Here is a 13,744-nt window from a genome sequence, read left to right on the forward strand (position 1 = left end):
CTGCTCCTTCCCCCTCTCATTTAGCACTTCTGTGCTGTGCTAGATATCACAGGAGACTCCTGGGAAGAGATTTTGACTTTCTTGGATTCCTGCACAGCCTCTGCATGGAGGCTTCCCTGGAGCTGCTCCGGGGTCTGTGTGAGGGTGTGGGGTGCATTGGGGAGTTTTGCCATTTTTTTTTCTTGGGCTGTGCAGTCGGGATGTTTTGGAGCAAGAGCCCTCCTGTCCCTCAGAGTGTCAGGCTTTTCCCTGGCCTGGGCTCCTGTGCTGGATGACTCCCCTTGCCTGTGGTACTGCGTTCCATGATACGTGTAGTGGTTCATGGCCACAATTCACTCTTGCAGAAGGATGCCATCCACTGTCTTGGATGAATGAGTTTAAGATTCAAGAATCAGAAGAACCTGACAAAATTTAAATACTAGTATTTATTTTTTCTGAATCCCTCCACCTTGTTTTTTATTTCCTTCTGATATTTCACTAATCAGGGAGAATAAGTAGGGATGGGAACATGCCAATTTTTGGTTGGATTACTGAAGGGCAGTTTCCAAAGCCATGTGACACTACTATAGCAAAATTCAGTCAGGATGCTACATAGAAATTTTAATTGATTCATGTATTTATTTGATTTTGTGATGTTTAGTAGCTTTTTAATGATCTTTTGAATGTTTCTGGTTTTTAAATGACTCATATTACTTGTCTTTCTAGCCCAGGGGTGCTGCAACATCATGTGGCATGCTCTACTGGCTTTTTTTCAGTCCACTGGTGACTGCTGAAGGTATAAATTCTCCCTGTTGCACAGAAATATGCCAGTGTATTCCCTTCTGCTAATTTTTCAGAGGTGCTGCTTTAATTAACAAAGCTAATGCTTAGGGATCTGATTGCTGAATAACTCTAGTGACATATTAAACCTTCCTGTATGGAGCTGGTTTGTTGTGTTTGCAGAGGAACCATTCAAACCAGTGCAAGTTTGCATCAGTGGAACCCAGAGAAGAAATTCAGTAATAAAGCAGATTAAATAAACAAGTGAAGTAGAGTTGGGGAGAGTGGTGTGAGCTCAAACTGGTATTTGTGTGATGAAAGCTGCTTACACTTGAGTATGCTAATTCTGGGCAATTTTTCCTTGGTGTTGTGGGGTTTGAATTACTCAGAACTATGTTTAATGATAAAATACTAAAACCAGAAAAAATTCTGAGTAAGCCACAGCTGACCAACCTGTCCAATTAATGGGATTTTTTTCTAATAGATTAATTTAACTGGGACATTTCTAACATACTTTAGAAAAGCAAAAGAAATTTAAATTTCAAGGATAAGCATTGTTTTTCATTCATCTCTGTCTCTCCATCTCTCTTCCCCAGAGGTTTCCCTGGCATGTTTGAGTCTCCTCCCTGATGAGCAGTTCAGCCCAGTGTCATCCCCAGGCTCAGAGTGCTTTAAGAAGAGCCCACTGAATTCCTGCTAGGAGGGCCCTGAGCCACAGGCAGAGCAAACCTGCCCAGCTCATCACCAAACCTCCTTTGGAGCAGCTGCCAGAGGGGCTGAATTCCCTGTTTTCTGCTGTGCTGCCCAGATCCTGTTCCATGTGAGCCAAGGCTGGTGTACACCCACGTCCCCGTGGTTCTGCGTGAGATCCTCACCCTGCACACCCACGGCCTCTCCCTTCTCCTGTCCCTGCTAGCAGTGCTGCATCACCACCCACCAGATGTGCAAGTGGCTGCAAAGAGCTCCCCTCCCTGAGCACAGGTGCTCTCTTTCAAGAAAAAAGTAAGTGTTGCTCAGCAAGAGCTGGGCGAATGTGTAACTGTGTGTTCAAACAAAGAAACTGCTGCTCCTTGGGGGCAGGCAAGGGGAACAGGGCACTCCAGAATTCTGGCAGTGTCTGGGTTGGGAAAGTGCTAGTTCCAGCACACTGCTCCTAACTTTCCTGGCAAAGCATCTCTCCCACATGAAGTGAGATGTGGTGAAGCCAAAATTCTCTTTGGGAAGCTTTATTTGGTTTAAAATGCTCTGTTATCAAATACTGCTGCTGACTTCTTCTAACTTTTAACTAGGCTCAGTTCACCTCTGTCTTTATTTTAAATTCAGTGGTACTTTACACAAAGTGTTCTCATCAGCCAAGCCACTGCTGGATTTGTACACAGAGTAGTTTAGTGTTTATCTGTCTCATTTCTTTACTGTCCAAGATGAATCTCAGGGGACTGAAGCTCTGAACCAAGTGGCTTCAGGCTATTCATCTGGAACACAGAGCCACTTAGACCTTTGTAAAGAAAATAATTTAGTAATCAATGCAAGAGGCCAGTCTCTAAGCTAACCCATTTGGAAAAATTGCCAGTGCAGTCACTACAGACATTTTATGACAATAATACTGATTATGTCCTTCAATTATTGCCAGAATTTTTTCTTCTCTGCAACTTCAGGACTGAGTTGATTTTGCACCTACTTCTATGATCCTGTGCATTAGAAATGCTTTGTAATTTGAGATTGATGCTGCAGAGCTGGACACTGAGCTGCTGACCAATACAGGTGAAGCCACTGGCAACTGAGGATGACACTGCTGCCTTCCCAGACCTGTCCATCCTCCCTCAGGAGCAGGGAAGGACCCTGATCTCTGGTCTCTTGTACAAAGGGGAAGAAGGGGCCAGTTAAGGGTGTATTTGCCTGCACCCCCTGCCTGCCAGTCCACAAAACCCACAGCATGCCCCAGGCTTCAGGTATTCTGGGATGGAATGGCACCAGTCTCCTACCCTGTCCTATAGGTGTGCCAATTCAGGGCATTCTCACTCAAATACAGAAGGTTAGCACTCTCTTGTAAACTATGTTCTGCTAATTAGATATGTGTGGTGAGTCTTAGAATTTTTATCTAATCTCAGACTTCAGGCCCTTATCTTAGAGATTTTCCTTATTCTCTTTGAAAATGAGCAGACACTTGTGGCCCTGAACACATTTAGCAGTGTTGTTTCTGTACCTTCCAACCAGGAAGGATGTCCTACAGTGATGGATTTCAGCCAAATACAAAAGATACTGCTTTCCATTTTGAAAAATCTTTCTGGCAAACATAAAGTTTGGGGTGAAGCACAGCATAAAATAAAGGGGAGATTGGTCTGTAGATATAGTGTTAATCCAAGGTTTTGGTTGTATGGTTTTTAGTTTTGCTTTTGTTTTGATTGCCCATGGTTTATAATATTTTGAAAGCATAAGGATTAGGGTAAAGGATTAAGTTTCTCTACCTGTGCTAGTGAGATACTCAGTGCTCCTTATCAAGAGTTACATGTCATTTAGGGAAAACTCCTGCAGAGGTTTGCTATCCTGGCTTTTTTGCTCTTGGCTGCTATATGGAAAAGATGTGGGGCAAAACTTCCCACCAAGTGAGAGCAGGGGGACAGGTAACATGTCTCTATTTCAAACCCAGGCAATCTCCAGGTACCACTGTCCCCAACTGTTCACAGCAAGGCAGTCCAGACTCAGCACACAGATCAAATCTACTGTTTTGCTGTCTTGGTTTCATGTGGTAAAGGTTACTGCCAAGTTCAATTAAATACATGGAAAAATAAAAGGAGGAGGAGAAGTGATGTGCCTTGAGGCACAGAAGCCTTTATGGTGCCTCTCACAGGCTTGATTACATTGCTGGCAACTATTTTCAGCATTGTTTTTCAGCAATGTTAGTAAGGACGGAGCAGAAAGAAAATAATTCTAAATTGATGTGCCCTAAAGGCTTACCTAGAAGATTTTCACTAGCTTCATAAAAACTCTGTAGACTTAATCTAAAAAAAATATAGCAAAATGATTTATCTCCTTTGCATGGTCTTGCCTTTCATCCTCTTGATTTTATTTGTACTATCCTTGTCCCTTAAAATTCAGAGAAGTGTTTTGACATTTACATACTATAAAATCAGTAGTTATGGATCTTGAAGGATGTTTTGAGCAGCACTTTAGCAGAAAGACAAGATCTGCACACAAGGTCAAGAGTCCAGGGATGTCTCACTGGTGATTGGAGACTTGTGCAGTCTCAGACTGCTGCAGCACATCCTCCTCTGATAGGTGGGAATGATTTGTTGGGCTTTGACCAAAATTTAATGATAAAATAACTTTCTGGTGGGAAGACAGAAAAGCTTTAACATCACCAACCTATTATAGCTTGTGGATTTTAATAGTGAAGAGTTGTACTTTTGGAGAGGGTAACTATTTCCACAAAAAATCCATGGTTGCTGTTCAGCAGTAAAAACACTGTGAAGAACAACGCAAGCTGTTTCTGGAGGAAGCATTTCTCAGTGACAGCTGCAGAAGAATTGCTTTGTGCTTTTCCCAGGAGAGAAAAGACCCATGTGCTCCACATGATCATGTAGAGGATTCACTGCCTGCCCTGCTGAGCACTTGGTGGGTAGAGGTGGGGATGTCCTGCTCTCAGTGTTCAGAGACCAAGAGGAGGAGAAGCCAGCTCCAACTGGATTTTATACAGAGCTATTTGTTTCCAAAAGTGCTGCAGTTGTCAACAAGTTCCCTCTGCATATTCTGTAATGATTAAGGTCCTTAGAGGTTTTGGACTGCTTATGTTTTTCAGTGTAGCTGCAGATTGTGAACATAAGGGTTGCATCAAGTAATTTAAATAATTAATTGCAAGGCAGAGATTCCTTTCCTTCTGTGCACTTTGGGTAGGAACATTCCTGCTGATTTCACGTTTGAATCACAGAATTGTCCAAGATGGAAGGGACCCACAAGGATCACTGAATCCAGCCCTTCAGTGAATGGGCACACAGGGACCAAACCCTGCTCTTGGTGTTATTAGCACCAGGCTCTGACCAAGTGAGATGTGCCTCTGTCCTCTTGCTGCTGAAAAGGACAACATGGTCAGGTAGCTAGATGTTAACTCAAAATTTGTCAGTTTTTGCACTTGATACAGAGTTGCTCTCAGAAACAGCTGGTGCCTTGCTGCTGTCAGCACCAGAGTGTTTTGTTTGATGACTTAATCAGCATGTTATTCTATTAGGAACCATTTGTGGATTCGAGTACAGATTTAGGATGATAACTTTTATAATTTAAAATAAAAAGGTAATTTCTTCAAATTCCAAACATACCCGTGGTGAGACAGCCCATTCCTTATTTGCTCTGACGCTAAGTCTAAGCAGGTTGTATACCTTGTCTGAGCAATGCAGGGCAGTGGCTTTGCTATTATTGGACCTAATCATTCAGAGCATCAAGAAGGTAGATTGATAGTAGGCCCAGTGTTTACAGAGCTTTATTTCTCAAAAAGAGACAAAAGTGTGAGTCCTTCTGCTCCATTACAAAGAAAGTTGCTTTTTACGCTGAGCAGAGATGTTCTTGTTTTTTTGTTCCCCCTCTGGAATTAATTGAAACTCTTTAATGCCAATTGAATTAAAAGCTTCTTCTCCATATATTTTTATGATATTGCAAGAAGCCTTATCTGCTACATTCCAGAAGAGACTTTACATCCAAATTTATCTTCTACTGTTCTTGATTCTAGCTGGTATTAGACACTTCAACAGATCCAGTATATTCATCGTTTTTGGGCAATGCAAAAAGGTACATTTAACATTACTGACCTTTGATTTGGAGTGGATGTGGGTTAGGTTATATCTTACATTTTCTTTTGAAAATGTTTGCAGCTTTTTATTTTTGCAAAAATTCAGTTGCAATAAAGTGAAGGTCAGCTTTTCATGTGACATGGACTTTTATAACTTGGACTTCCTTCTAACTTTGTTCTCAGTGATTTTATATAGCCACAATTTCATTGTGCTTAGAGTGCATGGGACCAAACCCAGGACCATTATGCTTATTCGGAAGACCTTGAGAGCAAGCTTGCTTTGCAAGAGACTCAAGAGAGATAACAGTTGGTTTCGAATCCTGCATGTACAGTTGAAGTATTAATTTAGCTGCTAGACTACCCTAAAGCTTCAGCATTAATCAGGAGTTAATCAGTAATCCTGTCTTTCACAAACTTTTGTAAGTTTACAGAATTAGAGAGCTTTCTCTCACAAATAAATGTCTTGATCTTGTTAACAAGGAAAACAAGAAGCTTAAAACTGACAAAAACGCAGTGCTGTTGCTTGGATTTTGATTTTATTTTTAATTTCTAGTGTCTTCCTCAGTTTGCAGGCAAGGACATGAATGAATCTCATCCACAACACCAGATTTTCCCCAGCCTCTGCTGGGGATACTGGGTATTCTCAGATAGTCATGTTCCTTATATTCTTTCTTTTCTCCCTAGTATCTTCCTGACCAGGAGTGTCCAATTGCTTCTTAATTGGCTTCTCTCTTTTAACTGACCATCTCTCCTTCTGAATGGCAGTCAGTGCTGACCTGCTTTCTCGGCTGGAGATGCATATTGTTGTAGCCCGTGTGAGACAAACTGGTAAAAAAAAAAATCTTATTTATCTGGTTTGTGGGTAAGCAGGATCTTAAATGCTGCAATTTGCTTCACATCTCCCTTTAATGAGCAGGAGGGGGCACCTACCTCTTTTCTTAAGCTTAGCAACTCGAATCTATCCGATATGGACAGGAATATAAGTATTTTTTTCTAATGTCTACTTTTCTGTGCTGATTTTAACACTTCCTGGGCAGGTCAATCACTAATTTTAAGTGCAATGTGTGATTATCACCTGTGATCACGTAGTAGAGGTCACCTAAGGCTGTGTTTTAAGATAAAGCCAGGGTATGCGGACTGTACCTTGAGAGATGTTTCTTTCAGTTCACTGCCTAGCAGACCTTTCCAAAGGCTTTTCCTGGTTTATTCTTAGCTTCTTCTGACACCCACAAATGACTGCAGGAAGATGGATTATCTGCATTGCATAAGAGCTGTCAGCAAGCAGGACTCCCTTCCATCCTTGTACCCACCCCAACAGCAGAGCAGCCGACCGTCGCCCAGATCCATTCTGAGGGATGAGGCTGATTCAGTGCTCTGTAACCTTGTGGGGGATTCTTCCGTAAGAGCAGCAATGTATTAATGTCATCCAAAAAAGAAAAAGCTTCTGCTTCTGTCCCTTTGGCACTATGCTCTCCTCCTCAAGCACCAGAGAGGCCTGGTGTTCCAGCAGATCCATTGCTGCTCAAACCAGGTATGGAATAAAAGCTACTGGATCAAAGAAGATATGTGACCACACAAAAGGACTTAGGTGCTAATGGAGATGACTGCTGCAATCTATTCTTAAATACACTGATTTTATAACTGGTACTTTGAACAGCCTGGAGGGACTGGGAGCATATTCTCCTTGTCTAACCTCGTGCTGGGTTTATGAGACTCTCTGACTGAGCGTCTTCACGATTCACGCCTTGCCATTCTACGTGGTAGCTGGAGACATCAGGAGATCCTACTTGATGCCAAAGCAGCTGATAGCTTCAAGAGAAATCACATTAAAAAGCAGCTTGGTATTATAATGGGACGGTAGTAAAGGCCCTATCTTCAGACCTTGTAAAATATCCTTGGGCTGGTGTTGTGAAAGTATGAGGTAATATCTGCAGTGATTTTCGCACAGTGATTTTGGCTTTGGATTGCCACTCAGCAGAGAAGTGCTGATGGCCGCAAACCAGGTCAAGCATGATGTCACTGTGGTCTGGGCAGTGGCTCAGGGACCATCACAGATGAGAGATTTGGCTGAAATTGTGCAGAAAAAAATAGCAGTATTTATGTAACTATCCATCACCCAGCACAATTCTTTGCCTTGCTATCAGACCAGTGAGGTTTTCTTATCAAAATCTTTGTTGCCATTGTTGAGTTGTAGTAAGAATTAAGATAGGACTCCTGAACTAGGGTCAGACAACTTCCTACAACGTTTGCCATGACAACACCTGTACTGGAATAAAGAGTGCTGGGTACTTAAGTTTGTGTTTAATATTCTGCTCAGTGACCATTTCAAGAGAGCTGAGAGTGCTAGTAGACAAAGTAGTCTGTGAAAGGATATGTGCTTTTAATCAGCTTCCCAATAGTAAGATAATAAAAGCAATAATCTTTCCGGATTCTGCATCTGTGATCTCTATTTTTCAAGGTCACTAAGGAGTAAGTAGAAGGGAAGATAAGGGAAGATAAACTTACAAGGAGTGGAACTATAGAGAAGTGAAAAACATGACACCCACCAGATTGTTCTGCTTCCAGCTCACAGTGAAGGAGTCAAACCATGTAGAGAACAGACTCAGTGGTTTCACAGGGCACAGCAAATTTCCAGTGCAGCATAACTTCAGCTTGTTGTCCCAAGCACTGTTTGATACTTTTAGACTGAGAATTTGGACTTTTTCTTCTTAACAAACTGTTTGGCTTGAAGGAGGTGAGGAAATTATTTTTATAATTGATAACTCTAATTTGGTTTGGCTTCAATGAGATTTTTGTTTCTTTAAAACCTCTAGAGAAAACACTCCACTTACCCCAAAAAACTATCATCTGCTGCAGGTAAAAAGAAAACCTATCAACCATTCTTGGTGAATTTTTTAAAACATAGTAGGTTGGATACAGTAGCAAAAAGGTGTCATTTAAATATCCAAAGTTTTTTCTGTTCTCATCTGTGGTGAACTCTACCCCTCAGTAGCAGCCATCCATTTTCCCTTGACTTCTTTAGGCTCTGTATACAAGAACCCAATCAGGCTCCTTCCAGTGGTGCCCAGTAACAGGACAAGGGCAATAGGCACAAACTGAAACACAGGGAGACCCATCAGAATAGAAGGGAAAAGTTCTGTACTGTGAGAGTGACAAAGCACTGGAACAGGCTGCCCAGAGAGATGGTGGAGTCTCCTTCTGAGAGATCCAAACCTGCCAGGATACACTACTGTGCAACTTCCTCTATGTGAACAAACCTGAGCAGGGGAGTTAGACTAGATAATCTCCAGAGGTCCCTTCCAACACCAGACAGTCTGTCATTTTGTGACCAAGCAGCAAATTTTATTGTCCTGCCTAGAAAATGCACTGCATTTTTGTTTAGGCCTTGATTTTTCTTTCTTTAGTGTTGGTATAAGTAGAACAAGCAAGTCCTGGAACACTAAATAATTATTTACTGTAGGTGTTTTGGTTAGTGAAAAGACATAACAAAGTCCCAGTTTGTAGTACAAAATTTATGTTGATTGCCAAAGCACAGGACTGCCTTTACAGCACAACTCTTGTCCATACCCAAGTTCTGTTCCTTACCCAGTTCATGTGGAGCTCTGCAGGTAGTTCTGCCTCGACTGGTTGAAGGACTCCCTGTGATGGCAGGCTGTGCAGGAGGCCAGCATTGATCCACACGTGCTGCATGAGTGCAGAGGTGATGCAGACATGAAGAGCAGTGGCAATAAATTATGGGTAGCAGGATTAAACAGTACTTTCACATGCCAGAAGAAACCTTGGCATCTAATTGGAACTTGTCACACCAAATCAACTACAAAATTTAATCCCTTATGATTCCAACCTTTTTGTTTGATTTGCTGGCCATGTATTTTTTCTCTCTAGAGCATTACTGTCTGTGTTGAAGCCTGGTTTTATTGCATACTGTGGCACAGTAATGAATTTTTTTTTGTGTGCACCACGATATGAACATCCAAGCCAAATTGTTGACAGTCTTAATGTGTTTTGGAGCAAATGCATTTCCTGAGGTACAATGTGTTCCACCTTATGCTTCAGTTAATATATCAATTCTTCTGCCTCAAGCAGAGATACTTAGGCTCACATCCCTTGGTTGTTGCTTTTAGTTTGAATTCAGTTATGGACATTGAGGAAACTGTCTCAGACATTACAATTGCTTTAAATTCATCACAGAAATGGTCCATGAGCCATCAGACTGTTTTCAGACATTCACATTGAATGCTGAAATTCAGGCATCTAGCTTAGACTGTGTCAGGCAGCTGTAGAGTATTGCACAGGACAGCAGTAATATTCAAGTTACATTGTAGTTGAATAAGATGGGTTGAGCTCCTCTGCTCAATTAGCTGCAGAGCATTTAGCTGCTCTTAAAAGGAAGGGTTCTCTTCAGATTTCCCCACCATGCCTTCACTCATGGCTCTATGATCCCAGAACTTCTCTTGCATTAGTTTTTGCATTCACTGAATCCATTAGTGACTATTTCAACTCATTAATTAGCTGGGATATTTCCCAGAAGAGAAAAAACAATAAAATAAAGACAAAAAAAGGGAAAAAAACCCTGGGCTAGTGAAATACAGCTCATTCCAAAGTGCTGAATTTCAGGCATGAAGAATTTCCAGTCCATAACATGCCCAAAATCATGTTTTCCTTCAGGTGTCTGATGGAACAGCACCAAAGCATGAAAGTTCTGTGAAATAGTCATGACTGTCTTAATTTTACCATCTCCCTCTGTCTTTCTGTTACTGCTTCTAGTCTGACAAGCAGAGCAGTTATCAAAGAGTTCCAGTTTGATAGAAGGGTATGCTTTGCTCTTGTGGCTGAGCTAAAAGAGTGAAAACCTCGAGTGTACTCAGTCCAGGCTTTCTGGAGTGAGAATCCAGGATTGAACCCAAATGGGGCTATTGTGTCTGCTCTATTGCTTCTCCCAGATTTTATTTCCAAGATATCAGGTCTTGATTTATTTTCTTGTAAACAGAACATAAATATATTTACATGTTGTACAGATACTGTGTGTCTGAAAAGCTGTTTGAGAGCCTGAAATAATAGAGAAGCTGTGTAAGGACTTGCAATGAAGGAACTCTACTAAATTAGCAGTTAGGCTCTCTGTAAAAGTTTTTCTGTGAATATACCCATACATTGGTGTTATAAAGATACTTTGAGATATAATCAGGTGGATTAGTTCACCTAAAGAAAGAACATATCTAAATGTAGTCCCATTTCTCTCTATATCTAACACAAGCTGATTTTCTAAGATGCAAAGCCAAAAGAAACCCAGGTTGTGGTGTTCTCCATTTTGCTCTTTCTTTTCCATCCAATTTGACAGCTTGTATGGCTCCTGCCACTGGTCAGGTATAAAAGTAGAAAGCTGGCTGTGTTAGTCAAAGGACAACTTCAAACCTGGCTTAAAGCAAGATTTGCAGAGAATTTTGTGGAGAGGCTTCATCATGACCCTGCACCTGCTGTGTAGTTCACCAAAGTTGCCCTGGCCCTGCTGGATAGGTCCTGAGGCTGGTGTCATTAAGATGTGGAGCTGAACTGATTAGTCATGATGATTTACAGCAATGACTAATGGTTGGTGAACCTCTGGGTGCAATCTGAATTTTGGGCAAAGCTGTTTGCTCTGTGGCACTTCCCTGGTTTTGCATATGATTGAAAGAGAACAACCTTTTATCTGTAGGTGAAGCAATTTTGGCTGCCCTCTGACAGCTTCTCACAAGGATACTGGGACCTGAGACAAACATGTATCAACTAGCTTCTGAGAAAAATTCTAGAACTGGCTCTCTGCCATTCTGCCTGGAAATGGGACAAAATTAATATAATTATTCCACTCTTTTTCACTTTGCTAAAAATTTTTCTGGCCAAAATCCTCAGACTAGAAAAACAGTCCACAAAACCCCAGAAAACCTCAGCAATGTGGTTTTGTTGTCAATAATAACAGGATTCAGGGTGACTGAAAAAACCTGAGTACTTGGCTTTCCTTGGTGAACTGAAGCAGAGGAATATGGATTGAACAGTCAAGTGCTAATCTGTGAAAAGCAAGTGGTGTGATTTTTGCCTCGAGAGGAAATGATGGTGGGCTGTGGGTGATGCAGAGCAGGGGAGCAGGGCTGGGGACTCTGGAACCAGCTCACATCCAGGAGCTTCACTCCCCATCACTCCCCCCAGAACCTCCTGACCTGGAAAACTTGTGCTTCAAGGAAGGTGTTGCTTCAAAGATGGGGTTTCAGGTTATTTAGTCGGTGAAAATTTAGTGTGTGAAAAAGAGGAAAAGGTCAGGGCAGGTGAGGAATGCAGCAGGAGCCATTTGGGGAAACTCTACCCAGTGGCTGAGGGCCAGGACTGCACCTGTGGGCAGCAGAGGTTATTTGTCAGAGTAGAAGATAATTTAGTTTAATTATACAAACACACTTTTTAAAATGTTTAACAAGTTCTCAGAATCTAATTAAGGAAGTTTGTGCAATCAGCAGTGGGGCAGAGCCCTTCCTGGAGCTGGTGTGCCACGTGGTACAGTGTCACCTGCTGGGCTCTATGCCAAAGCTGTGACATTCCCCTCTCTGGAGTTAACCTCTGGCAGCTGAAGGTCTGTGCATCTTTCAGCACCTTAAATTTTGTCTAATTTATTGACTATTATGGGTTAATGTGTTCATATTAACCCATAGCATTTTTGAAGATACAAAACCAGGTTGGTTTCAGTGTTATTACTGGACTGTAAAAATGCATTTTTCAGGGTCTTTTATACTCAATAGCACATTTTTATTTTTCCATTCTTCTTTAATTCATTTTGGATTAAAAGGATACCTCTAGAATTAAGTATGCTCTTGCCAGTTTAAAATCACTTATTAATAATATATTTGGACCTTGAACATAGATTAAATTTTATTGTATTATTTACTTTAAGGCAGATTAAAATTCTTAATTGTGAGAAAATTCTGCCTTGAGTAACTAAGTCTATAATTCTAAATGAAACTGATTTCGCTGATCTCCTAAATAATTAGTGAAATTGGAAATCAGATAGATGCTGATTCATTATGAATGTAAGAAAATATGAATGGGAAGAAGATACTGGAAGTGTATCTTGGTAAGTAATAATTAGAGAGGGTAAAAATAATTTATTCAGGATTTAAGATGGCATTAGCTGACAGTGTTCAATTTTCTCCCACAGTGAAACTTTGATAAGGAAAGATTTCCATTGTTATAAAATAAAAGTGGGGGTCATCAAAACTGCTTTGAGGACCATGAACATATTGAATAAACTTATATGATTGTATTGAATAGATTGTATTGAATAAGAAAAAATAAATTTATTGGTTATTCACTGGATTTTCATGTGGGATTTTGAGGAGCACAAGGTGAGGAAAAAGAATTGAAACACAGCAAAAACTGAAGGAAAAGCTTGTCCCACCCACTGCAGGGAAGAAACTTCATACCAGCATTAATTTCTCTTAGTTTGGTATCTCAAACACAACACACACTGTGGTTGTGTAGCTGCTTGGTGGGAACTGTTGTTAGATGCTGCCACACTTCTTCCATATGCAGGGTTTTCTTCAGATGGTTTGTGGGCAGCTGGTTGTCTGTGAAGCATTGGCTGCTGATGTGGCTTCTGATCCTCACTTTTAATCCTGAACATGTATGAAGTACTTCCTTCATCTCATTCTTCTGCGTGGCAGAATTACCTCAAGGCTAAGAGCTCTCTCTGTCCTTGACTCTTGAACCATTTGTTATGTTTTCTCTCCCCTGTCCAGCTGCAGAGGGGAGAGATAGAGAAGCTCTGGAGGATGTCTGGCATCCAGCCAGAGCCAACCCACTGCAGCTTGATCTGTGAAATGCAGGAATGACAGGATCCATGCATTGTGTGCCTGGCAGGGGTCAGTTTGTGCTACAAAAATGTCTGGGAATCTGATATGAAGCACCAGAAGAAATCCCATTGCTATAATAATTTTTTTTAAGTGTTGGATCTGCAAGAGACTCCCTGCAAACTAGCACCTCTGCTGTTTTCACGGTGCCCCTCTCCCACACATTCCTGTGCCTTAGAGAGCAGAGAAGGATGTTGCTCTCATCTGTTTGGAAACTATATTCTCATTCCTGGCAGTGGGGTGGGTCCCCAGGTATTTCACATGGGTCCTCCCCACCCTCTCTGCACCCCTAAAAGGTTTTATCCACACAGTGATTATTCTGTTCTCTGAGCTGCCTTTT

At 41.4% G+C, this 13,744-nt stretch overlaps 1 protein-coding gene across 3 annotated transcripts in view; it reads left to right on the forward strand.

The window, feature by feature from the left end:
* HTR2C (5-hydroxytryptamine receptor 2C) overlaps window positions 1-13,744 on the forward strand; it is a 229,357-nt gene that overhangs the window by 148,748 nt on the left and 66,865 nt on the right. The window contains exon 2 of one of the 3 annotated variants that reach the window (XM_068205374.1): window positions 1,356-1,761. The exons of 1 other annotated variant lie outside the window; for it this stretch is intronic. The gene's annotated coding sequence lies outside the window, so the exon portion shown is untranslated. Of the gene's footprint in view, window positions 1-1,355; window positions 1,762-13,744 lie in introns of those variants that run through there. One more of the 3 variants, XM_068205372.1, reaches the window with a different exon arrangement.

Source organism: Anomalospiza imberbis, chromosome 14 (assembly GCF_031753505.1).
Source record: "Anomalospiza imberbis isolate Cuckoo-Finch-1a 21T00152 chromosome 14, ASM3175350v1, whole genome shotgun sequence".
Lineage (NCBI taxonomy): Eukaryota > Metazoa > Chordata > Aves > Passeriformes > Viduidae > Anomalospiza > Anomalospiza imberbis.